We start from the raw sequence: 23,578 nt of genomic DNA on the forward strand, positions 1-23,578 counted from the left end.
TGGCGCTTTTAAAGCGACAACGTGAAGGTCTCACCTTGCAGAAAACCCCACATCGGCGTCATTATGAATGCAAAATACTAATTGGCCGAGAGGTTAGCGTCATAGAAATCCAGTTTCGCAGAAGACGAATAAGGTGTCCGAGTGGAATCAAAGTGTCGTACTTTGAGTCCGGAGGCATGCATGCTACCTCTACACGACTGAAGAGCATTCGCTGCGATGAATAGATGGAGGCATTGTACGAGCACCTCACACCGGACTGTAGGCGAGTTACGTTACAGGAACACTTAGTTAACTTCTGTCTCCAATGGGCGTCACCAAATAATAGGAATAATGATGTGTCATAGGGCAGTATATAATGGCAGCAATCGTTTCGATATCTTCGAAATGGGGCTTTCCAGGAGGCCCGCAAGCAACCGCAGCAGTTCTGTAACGTTATCACGTCATACTCTTCCGGTGAACTTAAGCTTACTCCAAATTTGCTTTTTTTTCGGTGTTTTGCGTGTTTAACATTGCGCAGTTCTCTCTGCCCGGCAGGAAGGTGAAACAACGTAGGAATGCGCAGAAGAGAAAAACGCACGAATGCTCCTTAAGTCAGTTGAAAGGAAGCGCCTGTGCTTGTTCGTTTTATTATCCACTTTTTATAGTTTTTTCTTCATCTGTACAACGGCACTATCTGGTATAAAATACTCACTGATGCGAAGGAATTTTTCTTTCACGTCCAAAAAAGTATTGGGGATAATGTTGCCTACAATGAAGCGCGGTGATGAAGATTTCGAAGGAAAGTATAACGTCCGCTTAACCCCCAGTGGTAACTTTGCGATGACGAGTTGTTTTTTTTATGTTGACCAAAAGACGCATAAGAGGACACGTAAGCAATGATTAATTATAGCATATTAAATAACATCTACAGCATCCGTTAAACTGCAAATGATTCTTGTACATAGAACTACGAACCAGAAAGTTTGAAATGAAATGCAGTGAAAATACAATTTTTGTAGATGGAGACCTGTCTAGGACCTAGATACCCTGCATTCATACAGCCACAGTTTGGACATAATATCAATGCAATATGGCTGACAAAATATCAAATATTACTGGAAAACTGCAACATTTAACGTACAGCAATAAAGATAGCCATGTAAAATAAGTTAACACTACTGGTAGCCTTGCTGAGATAGCCGAGCATTTAGAGACACTGATTGGTACCTATGTGGCGGGGTTAGAGTCCCTCTAAACTATGTGAGAGAGTAGAGAGAAGCTCTTTAATTGAAAAACTGAGAATTGAGCTAGCGTTTACATTCACTGACTTGTAAACCGCGTGTGTTTTATTTCCTCCATTTTTCTCGTGCTGCAGACAAACGAGCGGACAAATATTTGCGAAAAAGGAGAGTTAAAATGTATCCGTTATATGCATTTCTGCATTAAAATACGCAAGTCCATGTCGGTGCTAACCGCTCAAGCGATGACAAGATTACTCTTAAAGCGTAAATTGTACGCTGCCTCGCTTTTGAACACGAAGCTTATCGAGATATAATTTAACTTTAATGTACACGCACATTAGCAATTCACTTTGCGCTTCAGTTTTCCTCTTCAAATCAAGCCAGTTCCATTGTTCCTTCCATTACGCACTTTTCTTGATATCCGGGTCTCCTTGACTTCCATTTCTGTTTCAGTATGTCGTCCGGATTTCGCACCTGGTTTTGACAATACGCAGTACGCACCCTCTACTTTCTTTCTTCCTTTCTTTCTTTCCTTTTCTTTCTTTCTTTCTTTCTTCCTTTCTTCTTTTCTTCCTTTCTTCCTTTCTTTCTCTCTTTCTCTCTCTCTCTCTTTCTTTCTTTCTCTCTCTTTCTTTCTTTCGTTCTCCCTTTCTTTCTTTCTTTCTTTCTCTCTTTCTTTCTTTCTTTCTCTCTTTTTTCTTTCTGCCTTTCTTTCTTTCCTTTCTTTCCTTTCTTTCCTTTCTTTCCTTTCTTTCTCTTTCTTTCCTTCTCTTTCTTTCTTTCTCTTTCTTTCTGACTGTTTCTTCCTCTCTTTCTCTTCATTTCTTCCTCTCTTTTCATTTCCTTCTTCCTTCCTTTCTTTCTTTCTTTCTTTCTTTCTTCCTTTCCTTCTTTCTTTCTTTCTTTCTTTCCTTCTTTTCTTCTTTCTTTTTTTTTCATCTATTCATTACCTCCTTTCAGAACACTATGAGTGAGCCGAAGCTCTACCGGCTGACATCTCTCTTTTTCTGTCTTTGTCTCTGACTGCATCCCAGCTCACTTGTTCGAGTCTCACTTCGAACCAGTCCTCAGCGCGATTTTCAATGCAGAAAAGGTGAAGTTTTTTACCACCTTTTATTTGATATTCTTCTTGGTGTTAGTGGAATTCTTTGCAATGTGAGCCGAAGAGGCAAGCTTAATTTATTCAAATTCAGATGTCGTCTAGCTCATGGAAGTAAGAAGGGCACCACTGAAGTAACAACGAGTTTGTTCTCACTTTTCGTTGACTAAGAGAATACGTCTTGGGTATTTAATTAACAGAACTTTACAAAATGTAACTCCTGTAAAATTATTCTGTCAAGCTAAAGCTACCAAAATATTCCACTACGCATTATAGTTAAATTAGAGGCTCTAATCAGTAATTTTTTCACCATTGATCTACAAAGACCTTGGAAAAGCCAAAATCCAAGTTTTTATTGCGGAGCTAGGAACGCAAATAAGTCACACGGAATGTTTGCGGCTTACTAAACGCAGTGTTGTACGCACAATTCGTGAGAAACGATCTCCTAGTACAAATAAGGCATTTGTGTAAAAAATAAAGTAATTGAAATAACGGCGCAAATTTACAGGGAATGATAAAGACTAGGGCAGAGGTCCCAACAGATGGTTAGTGGAGTGAACAAAGGGTGTCAGAATGAAAAAAAAAATGAAAAACATCCGAATTTGCTCACAAGAAAACGTTTGCCAGCGCGGCACTTACCGATAGCGGCCATGGCTCCTTTGGGAAGGCTTCCCTGGTCAATGCAACGCCCTCGCCAGTACGCGCACAACACTGTCTCTTCGCTCGTAAACCCGCCGTCGGTATAGGCGCAACCGACTTCGCCCACGGAGTGGCCTACCATGCCGTCAGGCTGAATGCCGACAGCAGTGAGTGTGTCAACAAGCGCCACCTGTTGCCGAAAGGAGGGGTCACAACCACTGTACTTGTACCAGCATAGTTAAACAGGACACTTTGTACCCAAGGGCCAAACTAACTTTACGACTGCATGGAACCAAAATCCACTGTAGGAATTCTGCATGCAGATAAATACTGCAGAAAATGGACAGAACAAAAGAACCTTATTTTTGCAATAGCGCCACATACCAAAAAAGAATAAAGAACGGCGAGATATGCTGTTCCTTCATCCTTTAGTTTTTCTTTTCTTTGACAGGATATATTAATCACATGAACCAACAACTCTGCCATTTGCGGGTTTTACTAAGAAACTTACCACTCTCGCAATTGCATAGGGTGCTCTCCCCAATTTCATGGTAATGAAGAGTCTCATTTCCTATTACTCGACATTTGCTCTTTCGACACGCTGCCATTTAGGCTCTTCGTTACATACAAAATCTAGGGCAGCCGAAGAAGAGTTTCCGAGCGCGAACAATTTTAATCGCGAAAAATACCTAAAGAAACGTGAATGGCTCGTGTTAATGGGACCGCAGTTACACTATCAATAAGCACTTGCTCGGAGACCGAAGTCTTTCTAAACTTCACGAACGGCTGCTAGGTGATTTTTATTCTAGCGACAAGATTAGGAAATCGCAGGCCGCCGCCGACTAACCAATTACTTGGAAAGTGGAGTTTATTGCACCGTTGCTAATTGTCCGTACGGGCAACATATAACAGCTCCAGTGGCGAATAAATTCACCCAATTTTAAGTCCGCTGCAATAATGCATTTCATTTATATCTTGATCATTATTTCGACAGAAGCCAACAGCCACAGAAACCAAGGGGCACAGGGGATTTTTAGTTTTATTTATTTATTGATTTATTTATTTATTTTGTGGTGTTGATAAATTTATAATATTACTGAATATGTTATCGCTTAAAGCCAATTGATTAGAAAAGCAGATTAGAAAAACAACCACACGCCGCCGGTGGAATCCGAACCCACGACCTCCGAATTACGCGTCCCGTGCTCTACTTCTGAGCTACGGCGACGGCTGTCAAACCTTCTGCTTTCGGGGGTATTTATGTTTACTAGTAACCTAACCTTGAGAGTGTTCATCAGCGCCACCCACGTTCATAAGCGGCGGACGTAGAACGTCGAGCATTAATGCCCCCAAAGCATGGCGTTTCTTCTTCGTACGCTACGGTGTTAATGGGCGATTAGGTGGTCGTGTTTTCAAAACTTGGGTTACGATACAACGCTCTACAGTTCAGTGCGGTGCATAAAAAGACAAAGTGAGCCCGCGTAAGGTCACGGGTTTCATGGGCGAGCCGAGTTGGTCACTCGGTGCAATTTTTCCCACCATTGTAAAGACTAGAAAGCTGCAAACCAGTGCTGTAGCATTCCCTATACACCCCAATTAATGATAATATATCAGTATTCAAGCAAACATGGAATGCGCACCACTCGAAGCGAAACACATAGAACGAGAACACACAACGAGGCCACGTTGTGTGTTCTCGTTCTATGCGTCCCGTCTGTTTTTTGCGCTGTTACTTGAACATGAATAACCAAAAAGCTGCTGTTCGAAGCAAAATCACTCCGAGAATTACAAACTATAAAAGAATCAGCATTTTCACAAAATGAAATTTAAAACATGCCCGGATTAAGGCATTATGAAAAGAAAAAAAACATCTGACTCTCCCGTAACCGAGAGTAGAGTAGCATGAAATGTTTACGGGTATAACACATTGGTTGTAGATGGTACTAGTCAAAATCTTGAAATGGGTCTAGTGTTCAACACACCACACCACACTCTTCTTGTTGCGTCGAAGCGATCGCCTGCAATAGTGCTGGCTTAGGTAGGCAGCCGCGAGCCGTGGCGGCCTTGTAGCTTTCGGGAGCGGCCGCATAATCATGGCGTTGTCGGCAGGGGCGAGCCGTCTTCTGCTGTGGCGTGTCACTCGTAAAGCGATCGCTTTCCGCAAGACGTTTCCTACCTCTCCTTTCATCAGGCTCCATTGCTCGGCTTAAGCAAGCAGCTGTGACGGTGGTGGTATTGGAATGCAGGACGATGCAGAAGCGTACGCGCACACGATGAGACGCAGGCCTGACAAGAATGTATATGCAGCGCGAATGAAGGCCAAGCGGCCGGTCTTTTACATGCGTGAGTGTGGGACCGCAGCGCCATCATTGGGCATGGCGCGGCAGCAGTTTTTTAGCCAGAAGCCCTTCTCGCCCTGGAGTTCCCCTCTTGCTCTCGTCTTGTCTCGTTAAATCTCGTACGGTGCCCGGATGTTCTCGTTTCAGTGCCCGGATGAGTGGAATTCAGTGCCCGGATGTTGGCTCTCGGTCTCGGCGTGACGTCACCACACTGCCGACAACGGGAGCTAAAAGCATTTCATGCTTAAAATGCACGCAGCAATATTTCAACTTCAATACCCTATACAGTATAAACAGAAAGGATTAAAAAGGAAGTAAGCTGTCCTCTAGCGCAGTCCCTTTTTTAAAAGGGAGGGCGCTAGAGGAGACCTTAATTCCTTTTCACTCCCACATATAGGCGTGTTGTTGTTAAGACTGTAAAGTTGGAAGGATGGACGTACCTGAATGGCTGCGATGGAGGCCTGCACCGACGCCATAGGCAGGAAACTTTCTTTTTCTTCAGTCAGCACGTCGATCAGATCGACGCCAAGATGCGTGAGAAGGTCGTGCGACTTGCGGATCGACTGGGCGAACACGTCGAAGTGCATCATCTGCCGTGCCATGCCCTTCCACTGACATCCCATGCCGGTGAAGACAAACCACACAGGGCGCTTCTCGCTAGGGGCCTGCTCGATGACCTTGACGACATCCCTCTCAGAGCCATCCACGGACACCAGAGCGAAGCCCCGGTACGGGAATTGGTTCACACTGGGTTGTCCAACCCGGTTCAGAAGCCCGTACGCGGAGTCTGGGTACGGCCCATCTGCTAACACACGGTCCAGAGTACGCTGCAGTGATGGCGATGACAATCAGGACAGTCTGCTTCTCGGCCTACTTCAAGCTATGAATAATAAACATAGTCACACTGCGTTACGGAACGAGGACAGAAGGCACACGACAACTCGTTCCGTAGCGCTGTGTTAAGCTGTTTATTAAGCATGAACCAACTAGCCCACACCAGAATCCTCTTCAAGCTATGCGTTGTTCAGAGTGTCTCACGCTAGAACGTTGAGGCGAACCGGGAAGAAGCTGCTTTCAGAGGTGTACAGGCTTTCCCAACAGACAACAGAGAGAGAGAACCCGAAAGACGGAAAAGCCGGAAGGTTAACCAGGCGATTCCAACACTAATGATGTCGAGACACGTGCCCGCAGAGTGGGCAGGAGCGAGGCTGCCGAAAGCAACATCGAGAATCGGTGCCCTGCCGACGAACGCTAATTGATGGGGCGATGTGTTGCTGCCGCCAGTACCACCGCTAAATGAGCCCCAGAGTGCAACGTGAGACGGCGCGACCTGTGATTATGAGCGTGAAATGCGGGTGAATCTCTTCGGCCATTCTTTCTTCGTGTGCGACAGAGTACGGTTCCAGGGAAATGCAGTACCCCAGCAACCGGAGAACTCTTTACTACGCCTTCGTCGGGTCTACCGTACTTCGAATCTAAACACGTTTCAATATTTCGCCACGTGTAAGAACTATGTGCGCAACGGAAATGTGCCCTACCTGGCCGTGTCCAACATTTACACGTATTCTCTGGACCCGGCACATCTGCCGCTTGTGAACAGCTCCATCATGCAGACATCTCGATTCGAATCTAAACGCGTTTCAACATTGCGCCACGTGTAAGAACTATGTGCGCAACGGAAATGTGCCCTACCTGGCCGTGTCCAACATTTACACGTATTCTCTGGACCCGGCACATCTGCCGCTTGTCAACAGCTCCATCATGCAGAGAGCATCTTGAGCGCTTTCGCTCAATTTGGCGCGCAAGGCAGCATAGCTTAACCGATGCGTAGCTTTCCCTCCGCAGACGTTAACAGAAAGTGTGCTTCATGGGCACTGATGGCCGGCTGAAAGAACAACAGATGCCGACTGTTTCGAATTTCAGTCAGTGCTCACATGTCGTACCCGTTCCAGGCAGCTGTCCTGAATGTCGAACTATAGTATAGCAGGAACTATTCTACATCCGTCGAGAGTTTCTCGCGTTGTGTGAAATCAAGACGTTTTGTGGAGGTCAGCCTAACTTTGTGTTTCTATTGTGGCGTTAATGTCGATGCCACCTTCTCAAAATATCTTCGAGAAGCGGCATATTCGTGAAAACATTTTCTCATTTGGTTACCTTCTTTTTGCCATTCGCCTTGGTCGACGGCGGTACTCGACATATGTTTTCTTGAGTTTAACGCCCGAGGCTGTGCATGCATTGTGAGAGAAGCCACAGGGGTCGACTCCGAATTAACTTCAACCACCCCAGTAAATTCGACCATCGTAAAATACGAGGTCCTTTTTTTTCACTTTGCTTGCATCTAAATGCAGTAGCCGCGACAGAATTTCATACTGGGACGAAGAGCAGAGCAGCCGAACAGCATTTCCAGTAAACCACCCCAGCGGGTCGGTGCTCGATATAAACTGCAGTGGCGCTAGCACGCAACTCATAGAGCAATGAGAGAGAAAGAATGACGTTGCAAATCCATGCGTTGTGCCGTTGAATTAAAATGGTTTTCATTGAGTAGCCAAGCCACCCATGGGTAAACGCTGTTTCTGTGTCGCAGAAATGCAGGATACCTAATTTCGCTGTTACACTAACGGACTGCAAAGCCGGAAATCAGTCCTTTTATGCATGCTGTCAGCCTTCTTTTTTTTCCCCTGTTTGTGAGAAGGGGTTGCAGCATGAAGCTCCCATATGACTAAGTTTGATTCCAGCAAGGGGCTTCCAGTACCGGCAGGTTGTGATACAGGCTGGCGCAAAACCAAGGCAAAGAAAAGCAAGCATAATGCGTACTTCTAAATCAAGAGTTCGACACAAGCACCTCTGGTCGGGGTTAACACCTCTGTGAAATTGAAAGGCTCTGACCAAAAACTGGAATACCGCTTCGGCTCTCACACAAAAAACTGGTTCACAATGAAATCTTCACAGATGTCCAATTTCGTTTCAATGCAGCTGGGAAAACATCGTTCTAGTAGTAGTTTGGTCGACATCGTTTTCGCCCTTTTCACATAAGCATCCACACTGTGATATTTAGGGGAGGTGTTTGAAACTTACTGTCAGTGATTTCTTGCTCCGTCCGGCCATTAGGACCAACCTCGGTATGTCAGAGTCGACTCGCGGGATAGTGTACACATGAGGCCACTGACTTGGTTCCAGAATGGCGTGGACGCTGGTTCCGCCGAAGCCGAAAGAATTTATGCCGACTGGACCGGCGGGGAGAGCAGTCTCATTATCCACTACCTCAATTGTGCCATCCATCAAAGATGGAATGTTCGGGTTGGGCTCAGCAAAGTGCAGGTTTCGTGCAATGGTGCCAGTCTCCATAGCCACGGTCACCTTGGCAATAGAGCTGAGACCTGCGAGGAGACGGTGAGGAGCGCAAGATGCTAGTCATCCTCTGGGTCCAGTTAGTGCCAATCCGGAGGTTATCACAAAAGGCAGAAATATCAGTAATACTCGGAACATTGTGAAAAGTGCGTTAGCCCTGCCGTAAGCAGGGATTGCTCTCTATACAGACAAGGTGGTGTGTGGAAGACGGCGGGTTCATGAAGTGCTATAGAGACTTTGCAAAACTCCTCAGGTCAGCTTTCCTGGACAGCGCAACACCTGTACCATGACGACAAGGAAAGTCTGGGGTAGAAGAAGGGTGGAGCGCTCAATAGTTCTACTCCAAGTCTTATGCTTTGCACGCACTAACGAGCACTGCTTTGACAAAGCTTCCTTCTTTTGTGTCTGCGGCGGGAGGGTACACCCCCCGTCAAAACATACAGCCCAAGGGGTTTGCTTGCGAGGCCTTCAGTGACCGCAATCTCTTGGCCGATAAACCGTTTCGATCATAAATCCTCCCAAGCTTTGCATTGTTAGATATCCTAGGCAGCCCCGCTAAACGGCTTAGAGGCGAACCCCTCAGGCTGTATACTTTTGACGAGGACTGTAACTGCAAAACAATGGCTTTATCGTCACAACAAGCGGCAGAAGAACGTAGGGAAGGGGTGCGGCAAAAACCCCCAAACCGGTTTTGCAGCCATAGTGAAAGGGTTTGCGCTATGCGGAAAAGCTGACTTCCAGAGTGTCGCAAAGGGCCCATACCCCGTTCAGACACAAGTGACGATGCTGTCGGAGAAAAGCGTTCAAAATTTCAGGTTTTTGGGCGGGATATGCCCACACAGATGACATAGAAATTCAAATCTTCCCGTTGAAAAATACGCAATTTTTTCGGTGCCTGAGGTATCCAGCTCAGGGCTATACACAGTTCTCAGAATCTCCATTGTACTTCTCTTGGCTCGTTTCTGGTAGAAATCGTGGCGTAAACAGTTCAGCTGATTTTCTTGCTTTTGAAATCGCTGTTTTATAGAAAGCAAGCGAACAGATGCACATACGTTCCGGAGCTAGATCGGCGCTTCGGGCAAATGCGGTAGCCTCCATGGTATAAAAACGGATTTCTGCGTTCAATTCTCATGCCTGGCATAAAGCGGTGCAACGTGCCTTATCTCAAAGGTCCAAAATATAGACTGCGGCCATTTACGGCCCATAATATCCCAGCATTTACCGAAGGCACTAAAACACAAGTTATGTCCACATTTGCGCACATCGCTAGTGAAAGGGATCAGATATCGTAGAGCCATGATGGTGGCAATGACGTCCATACAGGGTGAGGCGCGAGGACGAAGGGCACGGCGAAACTAGTGGCGCCGCCTTTTGAGCGCTGCATAAACAGAAGCTTGGTTTTGCTTAGTTTTGTTGCACACGCCGCCTACGCAGAGCGAACTGCTGGAAGTTACCGTATTCTCTCACGCAAAGCATGGAACATGGATTTTCAGTGAAAACGGTCATACGGAGGATTATAGGGCGGATTAGGAGGCGCAGAGCAGCAACATCATATGGCCTGTCATGTGGTGGCCAAGTTTCATCATGTGGCCAGCGCCAGGGAAGTGACCATTCCTACACTGCAATCGCCGTGGTAGCCAACTTCTCTACAAAGCCCGTGTTAAAAATTAGTCTTAGACTTTAGTGCAGGTCTTAACCATTAGCAAAATTCCGGCAGTACATTGGCGACATTTTTAGCTCAGTTCACGGCATCACGCAGAAATGCGTAAAATTTGATATTTTCTTAAAAATAAAGCTTTAAAGACAGAATAAATCATTCCATAAAGAGATGAAGGACGTGGAATTGTTAATGAAATTACGTAGCCTTGGTGACAACGCGCTGCCCACTACTCCACTAGTAGCGACATGCAGGTTGCCCAATAGCACGCACATATTATCATGTACTGTACATGAAATGTCTCCCCGCGCAAACCGCTCTGAATGTGGAGATACTAGCGTAAGATACAACTTATAATTCCGCCTTCGTTGTTGTCTAACTATCGCAGACTTTTAGGTGATGACAACCGCTGATATGTTGCGTCAAAGGTCGTGTGACTACGGAATGTTTTACACGGTGTCCCAGCTAACTTCAGCCAAGGCCCAAAAATATGCCGCAGCACTCTCAGACGACGCGACAAAATGCATGTTGCTGGTTATTGTATGGAGCAAGTCGCGCTTGTTTTGTGTTGGGCTTAAATGTATAATTAGTCAAAGATTAATTCATCTACTTCGCAAACAATGAAGATAGAGAAAATTCCAATGCGAAAATTTTCGCCTATCTTCGTTGCTTGCCAACTTTGTTAATTAATCTCGAATAATTACGCAAATAAGCCCAATACAAAAAATAATGTAACTTGTTCCATATAACAGCCAGCAACACGCATTTGGCCGAGTGGTCGTAGACTGCCGCGGCATATTGTAAAACCATGGATAAAGTTAGCTTGGACAACCTTATTGTAAAATTCTAAAGAGAAACATGAACTAAAGAAAAAATAAATGTGAGAGGAAGGCTGCACGAAACCAGAGGTTAACGCTCACTAAACTAATTGAAAATACAAGAAAAGGGGCAAGGCCCAAGACAAAATTTATGAAAAACCAACTAAAATAAGAAATAAGGGCAGAAATGACCACCGGGCCAAGATGATTTGTAGGGCAGAGATGCCCCAAAAGAATTAATAATTAAGAAGGAGGAAAAGAAACATGGTTCGATCCAGCGTGCCCACAAGCTTCCGACATGCTCGCAGGTGGCAGGGAGGAGGCAAGATGCAGGCATCTGCGGGAAGGAAGAAAAGACGAGGAGAGGAAGCGAGAAAAAAAAAATAGATGAACGGTTTTCAGAAAGCAGAAGGGGTATGTCAAAAATTGGGAAGAGAAGAAAGTGAACCTGAATAAATGAGAAAAAGATAGGGACAGAAGTAAAGATAAAGAACGAGTGAAATTAAAAAAATAACGAAAAAGGCTCGTATATGCTTCTCTTGCTCGTGAAACAAAGACCGGGTCACTCCCGCGAAGAGCCTGAGTCGATTGCATCGCGCCGGACGCTGAGCGGCGCTCAGCTCGCGAGATAACGCGACTTGGTGTACGAAGCGGCGACTGTCTAGCCGAGATAAGGTACCGGCGTCTGCGTGGGTGTTGGCACCTTTTGGCCAAGCCGACGGAACATGGCAAAAGGCGGCGGCTTGAAGAACTGCGACGGCATGTTCACCATTCAGCCACTGCCTTGCTTCAACTATGAGCGCACATCGGAGTGGCCTTGCTCCGGGCCACAATGCGCGCAGCGATGAAGCGCAGGTGCGGACATTGCTGTATACCACGGGAAAAGCAGCAAGAAAAATCTTCAGCACGTTTTCCTTGTCAGAAAAAGACGCGAAGAACTAGGACGTGATGAAGCAGCGCTTCGACGAGCACTTCGTGGCTACCTAGAACCCAACCTACAGAAGCGCGTTTTCACAGACGCCTTGAAGACAGTGCCGAATCTGTCGACCATTTCCTCACCATGCTGCATACGCTGTTGTTGCTGTTTTTGTTTGGACTGAAGAAAGGATGAAAACGAAATGCACTGGCATGCCAACTGGCTCAGCTGAGCCACAATCGCTGCCACGTGCAGACAAAGGAGAGTTGAAAGATGTGAGAGGAAAGATGGAAGGAACAGACGCGCCTCCCAACACCCGCGTCCGCCGAAGCGACGACGCCGCCTGCAACACATACCCCAGTGCCCCTCCCCCCTACGCTGGCCGCACGCTTGGACTACGGCAGTCTTAAAGAGCGCCTGATCCATGACCGGTTCGTAATGGGTAATCATGATCCGCAGCTCTCAGAGACGTTGCAAGTGGACGCAAGTCTCACACTGACCAGCGCTTTGCCGAAAGCCCACCTTGAAGGCGCCGTCGAAAGGCAGCAACTAGTACCGCGAGACGCTGGCGACCGATTTCCAGCTACTGCTACAGCGAAAACGCAACCTCGACGTTGTCAGCAAAAGAGGCCAGCTGAAGCGAAAAGAGAGCTCAATGAGTCAACCCTTCCAAGGACAAATCACCGGGCAAGACAAACCGTGTAACTACTTCGGCAAAAGGGCGCATGTCAGTACAGCCTGCCCGGCGAGGTGAGCCAAGAGTCACGACTTCGGCCTCTCGGGACATTTCCCTTCCGTGTGCCGCAAGAAAGTGGTCGCGTACTTAAGAAGGTACGAATTTTGCCTTTGCAGAAAGCCAGTAATGGCTACTTTATTCGTTCAGTCAGGAGCTTAAGCTTGAACTTTCTATTTATCCAGCTCACAATTAATGGTACGCCGGTGTTTGCTGAAGTAGAGTCGGGCGCGGAAGTATATTTCGCACCGTCTACGTTACCAGGCTTACTTGATAAGATGGAGAAGTCAGATGTCACACTATCAGGTAGCAGCCACAAAACGTTCGCAGGTCATACGGAAATTTAAAACGACTGTCCAGTAGAAACAGAAATTGGTAGAGCAGTAGGTGTGCGATGTCTCACCACTGTGCTCCACCCTACTCGGACTTCCTGCAATCCAGGCACTATGGGGGTTAAAGTTTGCAGGCAGAGTCAGATCGAAAGAACCAGTCGAGACATCTTATCTGCAGTTGCTCAACAGTCTGGGGGTCATCGCCGGAGAGTACAAAATCAACGTGGTGGTTGAATTGGTCTCTTTCGCAATTAACACGGCACGTCGCGTGCCGCTTCCCTTACTGGAATCAATTGAGGAGGAGCTAGAGCAAAAGGAGCAAGATGGTTTGATTAAAAATGTTGACGAAACGACAGAATTGTTCGCAGGCATAGTTGCTGTTTTGAAGCAGTCTTGCAGGGTGCGAATTAGTGTTGATCTAACGCAGCTAAACAAGAAGGTGCACATAGTGCCTTCTTTCATGGCCGCAATCAACGAGAAGAGTGACGTTGGAGAAGGATCATGAGCCACTTGTCAGACTTGAAAAATGTTCTATTCACACACTGCCACCTCGAATGCAGCGCTTCTGCATGAGGCTGATGAGGATCAATTTTGCAGTTGTGTTTGTGCCCGGCGCAACTGTTTTGCTGTAACAGCTGTTGTAATGTCGATGGCACCTTTTCGAGGGCAGCAGACTGGCTGTAAGCTGAGAGTCAGCGAGCTTGAAACGTTCCTAAGAGGCTGCCTGGAAAACGTCGTCGAGTTGTAACACTGTGAACAAATATGGAAAGCTCGGCCAAATGATGAAGTACGCAAAACTCTAAAGACATTATGCCGCAATAGCTGGCCGAGCTTTCTTCGTTACCAATGGTCTTGCGACCATACTGCCCCGAGTGAGCCACGCTGACTGTCACCGAAGGATTGCTCCTAAAAGTGGACAAACTGGTACCCGAAGGCCAATGGAAAGTAGAGAGAATGGTAGGGGCAGTGAAGAGATTGCTCTTGAATTCTGATTATCCTCACCTTGTTCTTCTAGCTTGCAGGGACTCTCCAGGGCCCCTGGCTTAAAGTCCAGCGCAACTTCTGATGGGAAGGCGCTAACGTACGACGCTACCGCAGAACCCTCAAAATTTGGAAAAACATACAGTCAACCTTAAGACTATACGAAACCGTGAATGGGCGCTCCGAGAAACACAGTGGAGGAATTTCAATCGTTGCCATGTGGCACAACCACTGCCGTCTCTGAGGCCAGGTGCCGCGGTGTTGGTAAAGGGCTTCAAGCAAAGGGCAGATGGACCAAGGCCTCATTAAGTGAGAACAGTGTGAGGGGTGGTACTGGAGAGAAAACGCAAATTTCTCGTTGTTTTACACTTGGAGTCTTCCAATCCAAGAGATTTGAAGGGGTAGCTATGAATTTCCATCTGATACAGGAACATCTCAGGCCGACAGTTAGAAAGCAGGTCAGTTCGTAGCTCGGAACGATGCAAGCCCGTCTAGAGCGCAAAGTACTGACACGGTCCCTAGGTGACACGACACCATCGCCCCGTGCGAAAGCCGGAACGCTACGGAAGAAGTAGCTAGGTCTGTTTTCTTGTTTCATGAAACATTGTGTTGGTGTATATTCGTTGTTGCATGAAACGTACAGCACTCTCCCTAATGAGTTTAAATAAAAGGTAAAACGGAGATCTAGCGTAGGCAAGTGCGCATATGTTGCGTCACAGGTCATGTGAATATGGAATGTTGTATAAATGTTATCTTTGGATGAAGACAGGGTCACTCCCGCCGCGAACCTGCATCGATCTTCGCTCCGGCCATTGCGCTGCTCGCATCCCACGAGATAGCCCGACAGCCTTTACACTGGCCGCCAGCATCAAATCGCTCGCCTTCAATTTCTCGAAATAAGATTATCTTCTTACGTTAATTTCCGCGACCCCGCCCTGTTGGCGCTAGAAGGTGGCTCAGCTCAGAGCTGGTCGTAAAGCGTGTTGCGAGCGGATACAGGGTTCTCTTTTTACCGCGCCGCTAGGAAATGTTTTTTATTTACCGCAATTATTGCAGGTTTTTCTTCATTTAGGTGTCATTTCAATCGCTGAATAAAGCTACGTTCCAGCCACCTGACACGTTTGCATAAAAAACAGCGCTCCAGCTGAACCAAAGTGACATCAAAGACGCAGCGACCGCAGTAAAGATGGTCTAGACAGGTGCTGACTGTAAAATTGATATTTTATGTGCAACTTGGCTTGGCTTTTATCCCTACCGTGCTTTTAATGCTGGTTTAACTTGGTTAATTTCCAAGTCAGCCCGTTTGTCGCTCTAATGTGTCTAAATGCGAACAAGATAGGCTATCTTTGTTTAGGGTATAAGGTGAGAAAAAATGCAGTATTGCTTCAAAAAAAAAAAGCTTTTAACCCAGCTAGCCCAGAGGATGAAGAGCAGCTGAACGTCTAATCTTGTTATGACAGAGCTGATGCCTGGTTGGTTCCACCAGTTCAAACGGTGAAGGAAAGTATTAACCCTTGAAAAGGGTGCCACTGTGCCGTAGTCCACCTTTCAAAGCATTCTTTTTAGAGAATTTCTCTGCAGGAGTGCTTTGCAAACGACAGTTAAGAAATAAGTTATAAAAGCAGCCATTCTACTGACCACCAGCACATGTGTAAAAGCTTTTGTCACGCGCAATGCACAGCACACGCTGAAAAATGCATCTGAGCTTATATACGTTGGGGAAACTAATTATCGCGACTTGTTATTAAGATTTAAGTTCCAGAAAAAAGTTGACGGAATAATAGATACACTTATCGGTTGATCCGAGAATGAGTTCATTAATATTTTAATGGTTGTTAGCTTAATTTTATTTCTTCATTTAATGTCTGACGGAAAGCAAAGAGCATGTCTCCACTGATATAGAGACTTGGTTAGGTGCTGAAAGCTAATTGCGTTGTCTTTTTTTACCTGAGGCGGCTTCAGCATGTCCCACGTTGCTCTTTACAGCCCCAACCTTGAGCGGGTTCTGGCGGCCGTGCTCACAGAACACCCTGCTGACGGCGCCCAACTCATGGCAGTCGCCCGCCTGTGTTCCAGTTCCATGAGTTTCAACGTACCCCACTTCGCATGGATCTACATTGGCTTCGGCGTAGACATCCCTGAGAAGCTGTTCTTGCGCCTTCCTTGAAGGGTAAGTGATTCCTGTCGGATTGCACAAAGCACATTTGAGATGTGTTCTTGCGCCCAGCATAGCGATCTGGGACAATCAGTCCTTAAATTGACTCCTGCTATGAGTCATCATCATCATCATCAGCCTGACTACACCCACTGCAGGGCAAAGGCCTCTCCCATGTCTCTCCAATTAACCCTGTCCTTTGTCAGTTGCCGCCACTCTATCCCCGCAAACTTCTTGATCTCATCCGCCCACCTAACTTTCTGCCGTCCCCTGTTACCTTTCCTTTCCCTTAGAATCCACTCCGTTACCCTCAAGGACCAGCGGTTATCTTGCCTTCGCATTACATGCCCTGCCCAAGCCCATTTCTTCCTCTTGATTTCAACTAAGATGTCATTAACCAGCGTTTGTTCTCTCACCCACTCCGCCCTCTTCCGATCTCTTAACGTTACACCTATCATTTTCCTTTCCATATGCTATGAGTCACCAACGCTTTAATTCATTACCACATATTTTTGTCCTTGGATAGATTGTGAATGAGTGCAGATCTTGAAAGGTGAAAGCAAAACTACATAGTAAAGTGATGATTGTATCTGCCCTCGAAGCATTGTGCATCAAAACGCTTACCTTCACTAGTGAATCCATCGGAGTAGGCTTTGATGTGTGTGAGCTTGGCGTAGATGCGCCGAGCATCTGGCGCCCACTGAAGAAAAAGTGCACCCACCGTTTCGCCTCGGGCGTAGCCATTTGCTGCAAGAACCGTGATTAAATGTGCTACTGCGAGCTGTTTCACCCGCTGAACTTAGAGCAGAATGGCATGAGAGGCGATTTTGTATCCGAAACAGCAGCGAAACTTGTTGAAACACGTTACACTTGCCTAAGCCAAGCACCAATTGAAAGGATGATTGTACCCATAAGCAAAGCTTTTGCATATATTTGAGGTGATGCAGAGTGCCAACGCAGTACTTGCCGCTCATGGGGGAGACATGCAACCACAAGATGGCTCTTTTGGGTTGGTTTCTTTGTTGCCTTGCTGATGCATATTCTGAGTTCGAAGGAATTTATAAAACAGCGGGTATTTTAGCAAAAAAATATTTACATAATCGCTCCTTTATTTTAAATTTCAGCCTGCGATATTTTTATTGGAAGCGTTAATATTTTATGCTTGCAGTAACATTCGGGTGCAATTGTCGGATATTTCAGAGTACCTCTGTTGCTGTGCAGCACTATTCAATTTATGTGAAAAAGACATTGATTTAAGCTCAATTTTCACAGGAATATCTCTTTGCATAGTCACGTGTCCAGTTTGTTTAAACAGAATGACTTGATGTGAGGTACGGAACTACTGCACATGGCAAATTGGGAAGAAACAAAAGGCGTATCTCTTCAAGCTATAACTCCGTGTCTCTTTTCTTGTGTCTTAATCAATTCATCATAAATAGTTATGCGGTTATGGCACTTCTCATATTGTAAAGGCTGTCCCAGCTATGATGGTTCAAGATTTAAAAACAACAAAATAGCAGTATTATTGATTTGGACAACTAATGTCCGCAGAAGCTATATAAAGGCCCAGACTGCATTTTTTTTATTCCACTTATTTATTCAGCTGCATTAATGAACTTTTTAAAAATGGCTTTATACGGTCAAGAGTGAATCGGAAAGTTTTTGAGTGCCACGAGAACGTTCGAACAAAGGTGCGTCCTAAAAGATAGCGTTCACGTATAGTTCTTTTTTTTTGGTAAATTTGAAGCCCCAAAAAATTTAAAAAGTACCTCATGACAGCGTTCAGCGTCAGCCGAGATGCCTCACAGTTAGAGCGCTCTCATTCACGAACTGATAAAACGATGCCGGCTTCACGCTTCCTGTGCTTTTTACGACAGGTCTTCGCGTTGGTGTTGGTTCCGAGATAAGTATCAACGGATTTGAAGGCGCGCTTCTTTAAAAAACTTTCCAATTCCTGTGTGAGCATTTGAGTTCATATTTTAAAAAATAGTTATTAATTTACAAGTGGTTAACTAAGTAGGCAGCTTGAATAACAGCGCGAACGACGACAAGCACAAGAGACAAAGAAACGGGCGAGAAAGCGCTTACTAACAGGTGAGGGTTTATTCATGATCATACAAGTATCAATACATAGATGTCGTCAGTGTGGAAAGATATAGAAAGTGCAAAAAAGCCATAAATGTGACAACCGCAACAAAAGCGCGCTAGAAATCAGTAGAGATTATCAGCCCCCAGGAGAGACAGCTCTTTTTGCAGTAATGTTAGTGAAGGAGATCTGATACATGCATTTCCCTGCTTCAATAAGTTTTAGGCGTCGATAATTTCCCTTGAAGTTTTTTTCCTTGCAGTATGGTTTTTCTGCACTTCGTATATCTTTCCACACTGCCGACATCTATGTATTTATACTTGTATGATAGCAATAAAACCTCAGTTGTTAGTCAGCGCTGTGTCGTCCGTTTCCTTGTCTCTCTTGCTTGTCGTCGTTCGCGCTATTTATTCAAGATGCTTAACCAACTAGTCCGCCAAAACGTGTTAAATAGGTAGCCGCCGCGGTGGCTAAGTGGTTATGGTGCTCGGCTGCTGACCCGAAAGACGCGGGTTCGATCCCGGCCGCGGCGGCTTAATTTCTTTGGAGGAGAAACTCTAGAGACCCGTGTACTGTGCGATGTCAGTGCACGTTAAAGAACCCCGGGTGGTCGAAATTTCCGGAGCCCTCCACTACGGTGTCTGTCAGAGCCATAGTCGCTTTGGGACGTTAAACCCCATGAACCAAACCAAAGCAAACCAAATAGGTCGACCAAAAAGATTATTGGTTGATACTCTACATAATTTCTAACGAACATATTAACTTGGCGTTAGTTTGGCACAACACTGTTTCGTTTTTTCCTAAGTTATAATATATCTAAGCGGTAAAAGCTTGTTTACCAAATTAATGACGCTAATCTGTTGACACAACTGCACCAGGAGGGTGACTCACCGCGGGAGTCGAAGGACTTGCATTTCCCATCCGGCGACAACATGCCGAGGCGCAGAAAATTGAGCGGTGTGTTCGCTTTGAGGCTGATCATGCTTCCGCCCACATTGGCCGCTTCACACTGTCCGGAGCGGAGACACAGGACGGCTTGGTTTAAAGCCGTCATCGTAGACGAGCACCCGGTGTCAACCGTGAAGCTGGGTCCTGTTAATGGGCGCAAGACAACATTGTCATCATTGCAGTGGAAATACTCTCGACTTTACCGTCCATCCTCTCTACGCAAGGAGACGAGGACTAGGCGAGACAAGGACGGCGCTGAACCAGAAACGGATCGTCCACGGGTAAAAGCTTAAGTTGTCGTTGCAAAAAACCTCCGACAGAATGCTGCCATGTTCCAGCTTCAGAGACAATGGTCCTTAGTGGCAATTCTGCCGCCGCGGTGGCTCAGTGGCTATGGTGCTCGGCTGCTGTCCCGAAAGACGCGGGTTCGATCCCGGCCGCGGCGGTTGAATTTCTTTGGAGGAGAAATTCTAGAGGCCCGTGTACTGTGCGATGACAGTGCACGTTAAAGAACCCCAGGTGGTCGAAATTCCGGAGCCCTCCACTACGGCGTCTCTCATAGCCTTAGTCGCTTTGGGACGTTAAACCCCATAAACCAACCAAACCAACCTTAGTGGCAATTCTAACTTATGGGTTTTCGCGATAAAGAATGCATTTAAGAAGTTTTGCTTGCTGTTATCGATCGCCTTTACAAGCAGTGAAAGGTTTAACTCTTCGCAAAGTTTCTTTGCGCGGGTCTTGACTTTAGTCAAGGACACCTTAGGATGGTTGTTGAAGACTGACGAAATAGCATCCCTAGATTTTGTTTTAGAAACTGTGCTAGGCATAACAGGGAATCCACCCACCTTATCGGCCAGAAGGAGACGAAGCGAGTGATCACGTAGAAAGGGGGCCACTCTTCTGACAGGCAGAGGGGGAACCGGGTTCTTGCGCCGGTGTAGGACATCAACCCCTTCCGAGACAAACCGAGCACCTGCCTCAGCCTGGGTATAACGAGACACCTGATGAAACAAAGATAGTTGCTCTAACCGAGATTCCCTAGGCGCCACCGCAAACTTTGGTCCGAGAGAAAGAACATGTTCCACATAGGCTGGCAAGGTAACGTCACCTACGATGTGCACGTTGCAGGGTGGGGCGGCCGAGCTTTGGGCAGGCTTGTCTCTGAGTCGTCTCAGCACTTGTTGTCAGAGGAACTCCGTTGATTGGTCAGCCAGGATGTGGAAGTTCCGCAGCTCACGTTGGTGCGAGGAGACCTGTGTCCTGCTACAGACCTGGGCGCCGACCAATGAACGGTATTCCTCTCACAACAAGTGCTGAGACGACGTACAGCCAAGCCTGCCCAAAGCTCGGCCGCCCCACCCTGCAACGTGCACATCGTAGGTGACGTTACCTTGCCAGCCTATGTGGAACGTGTTATTTCTCTCGGACCAAAGTTTGCGGTGCCGCCTAGGGAATCTCGGTTAGAGCAACTATCTTTGTTTCATCAGGTGTCTCGTTATACCCAGGCTGAGGCAGGTGCTCGGTTTGTCTCGGAAGGGGTTGATGTCCTACACCGGTGCAAGAACCCGGTTCCCCCTCTGCCTGTCAGAAGAGTGGCCGCCTTTCTACGTGATCACTCGCTTCGTCTCCTTCTGGCCGATAAGGAGGGTGGATTCACTGTTATGCCTAGAACAGTTTTTAAAACAAAATCTAGGGATGCTATTTCGTCAGTCTTCAACAATCATCCTAAGGTGTCCTTGACTAAAGTCAAGACCCGCGCAAATAAACTTTGCGAACAGTTAAACCCTTCACAGCTTGTAAAGGCGATCGATAACAGCAAGAAAAACTTCTTAAATGTATTCTTTATCGCGAAAACCCATAAGTTAGAATTGCCACAAAGGACCATTGTCTCTGAAGCTGGAACATGGCAGCATTCTGTCGCAGGTTTTTTGCAACGACAACTTAAGCTTTTACCCGTGGACGATCCGTTTCTGGTTCAGCGCCGCCCTTGTTGTCTCGTCTAGTCCTCATGTCCTTGCGCTACTATTTATTTGTTCAAGACATGTACCAACACGCCCAATTTTACACGTTAGTCTCTACGCCTACTTCCTCCCATCAGAATGCCTTCGCCCACCACCCATAAGCCGCCTCCACCCAAAACAAGGCCACGGAGCAGAGGTACGAGAAAGAGACAGCGAAATGAAATTCGAAGAAGCAGTGGTAAAACAATCAGTGCACGATGATGAAAATGCACAACCAATGCTCCATACATTGATTTGTCGCATCACACAGTATAATCACCCACCAATGTCTTTTTTTTTATTATTTGTCCCCTAGTAGGGGAAATTAGCAGCGAAAATATGTATTTTCAGCTCTCTTACACATTTGCATTGCCCGGTTAATAGGTTGTTAAAATTTAACTGCTCGAAACGCAATGCTTTGACATTCGTTCTCATCCTATGTATTGTCTGGGTCATATTTTTGCCTCACATGTAAATTTATTAATGAGTTATCATCTTGCAGTGCTATTTTCTTCTTGTAAGACGACGCTGTGGTCCCGAATATTTAAGGAACTGCTTTTCTGCGTAGTGGAACAATTTAATTCAATCTTGAACACTTGAGACATTACATGAAATAAATGACATCTGTATTGAAACTTGCTCGCGCTTTAAAAGCAATAAAGCTGTCGAAGAAGCATAGCTGCCAGTATATAAAACGGAACATGTTGACTCCCTGTCCTTGACATGAATTTGCTCTAAATCGCTATACATCACACAAAAGAAAGCAATGAGAAATCCAAGTAAGCGCACCGTGGATGTTGAGCGACTAAGACAGCCGGTTGGAAAGCATTGCCCGCGAACTTCCAATCAAGCCATATCCTTCGATCTTGTCCGCGTCCAAGCTGAATGCCTCATGCGACTCGGAGTGGCAGCAGCCGATGAAGACGCCCACCCTGCGTCCCCTTAGAGTGGCAGGGTCGTAGCCGGCGTCCACGATGGCCTCGTACGACGTCTCTAGCAGTAGGCGCATCTGGGGGTCCATCAGGTGCGCCTGCTTTGGGTGCACGTTGAAGAACTGCGCGTCGAATGTGGAAAGGTCCTGGATTTTGCCCCATCTCTCTGGCAGGCCCAGGTAACCTGTGGATGAAAAGTAGACGCAGGGAGATAAGTGATTGAGTTTGAACGGTACAAACTGTCGTTTGATGATGATAATTATTATTTCAATCTTGACACTAGAGCCTGTTTCAAAATGTATGCAGTAGCTAACGTGTTTTCTTTCTGTGCGAGGTCCGGGCAGAGATCAATTATTCAAAGCGTTATAGTACACTGAAAGCGGAGCATGGGGCCAATGCAAAGCAAGTTAATACCCAGCGGCAGTGAGATTCAAACCACGCACCTCAGCTCACCGTAGAACATCAGTTCGGAAATTATCTCACTTTTCATCTATGAAATCTTCGCAGCATAAAGTAGTGGCGCTTATCACCTATTAAAAGCATACCCTTCGAAAGTTGGTTCAGTTGCTTCAAGCGCCATGTCACTCTTGAAGTTTTGTTCCAAGTGGCTTACAGCGGTGAGGACGAGGTGCAATGCTAATTTATCTGTCATCACTTCGGCAGTTTTTGAAATTCGTACTTTTCCAAATCAGACTACCTGTTCTGCACCCCTTAGAAGCCGCACGGAGGCCTGTGTACTCTTAGGGGGCAAGCTGATATAAATAATGTCACGTTTTGAAGAAAAGCCTGCCTCGAGACGTAACGGATAGGAACGGGCACCAAAATGCTCCGGTCTTCGGAATGTGACGTCGACAGTGGACACCATGTCGTTCGCTGCCTCACAGGGAACAACGAACGAAAATAGTATTGAAGAGCACGCGCGGATCGTCGGTTACTCTGAATGCGGAAAGAGACCCAGTTACTGACATGCTCATCTGTAACTTTACTTTCCAGTCGGATAGTTTTCCAATGTCATTGCATCACCATCAACACTACCGTTATTATAGTAGTGGTTGGAATATGTTCACCACCGGTGAAATGCCTGCGCTGATCCTTTCAAATTTTTCCCCTTCTGCGCCAGCCTCATCCACAGCGTGACGCTGCAATCGGCATCAAAATGCTGTTACTTGCATTACTTTCAGTATGAAGAAAATACCAACATTTAATTTCATTTCGCAGACAAAAATGCTTCAGTGTGCTGAATGCGCGAAATTGAGAACATAAATGTGGTCTTTCACAACGTGGCACAAAACAAGACAAGGGGTGAAAGACCCAGGTTAAAGGGGACCTTGTAACACCTTCGGAGGCGAGTACATAAACACTTTCAATCGCTGCA

At 46.3% G+C, this 23,578-nt stretch overlaps 1 pseudogene; it reads right to left on the reverse strand.

The window, feature by feature from the left end:
- Positions 1–23,578, reverse strand: part of LOC149348174 (fatty acid synthase-like) — a 52,301-nt pseudogene that overhangs the window by 25,847 nt on the left and 2,876 nt on the right.

The sequence above is a fragment of the Amblyomma mixtum genome, chromosome 4, assembly GCF_055824585.1.
Source record: "Amblyomma mixtum isolate Tamu chromosome 4, ASM5582458v1, whole genome shotgun sequence".
NCBI classification, from domain to species: domain Eukaryota; kingdom Metazoa; phylum Arthropoda; class Arachnida; order Ixodida; family Ixodidae; genus Amblyomma; species Amblyomma mixtum.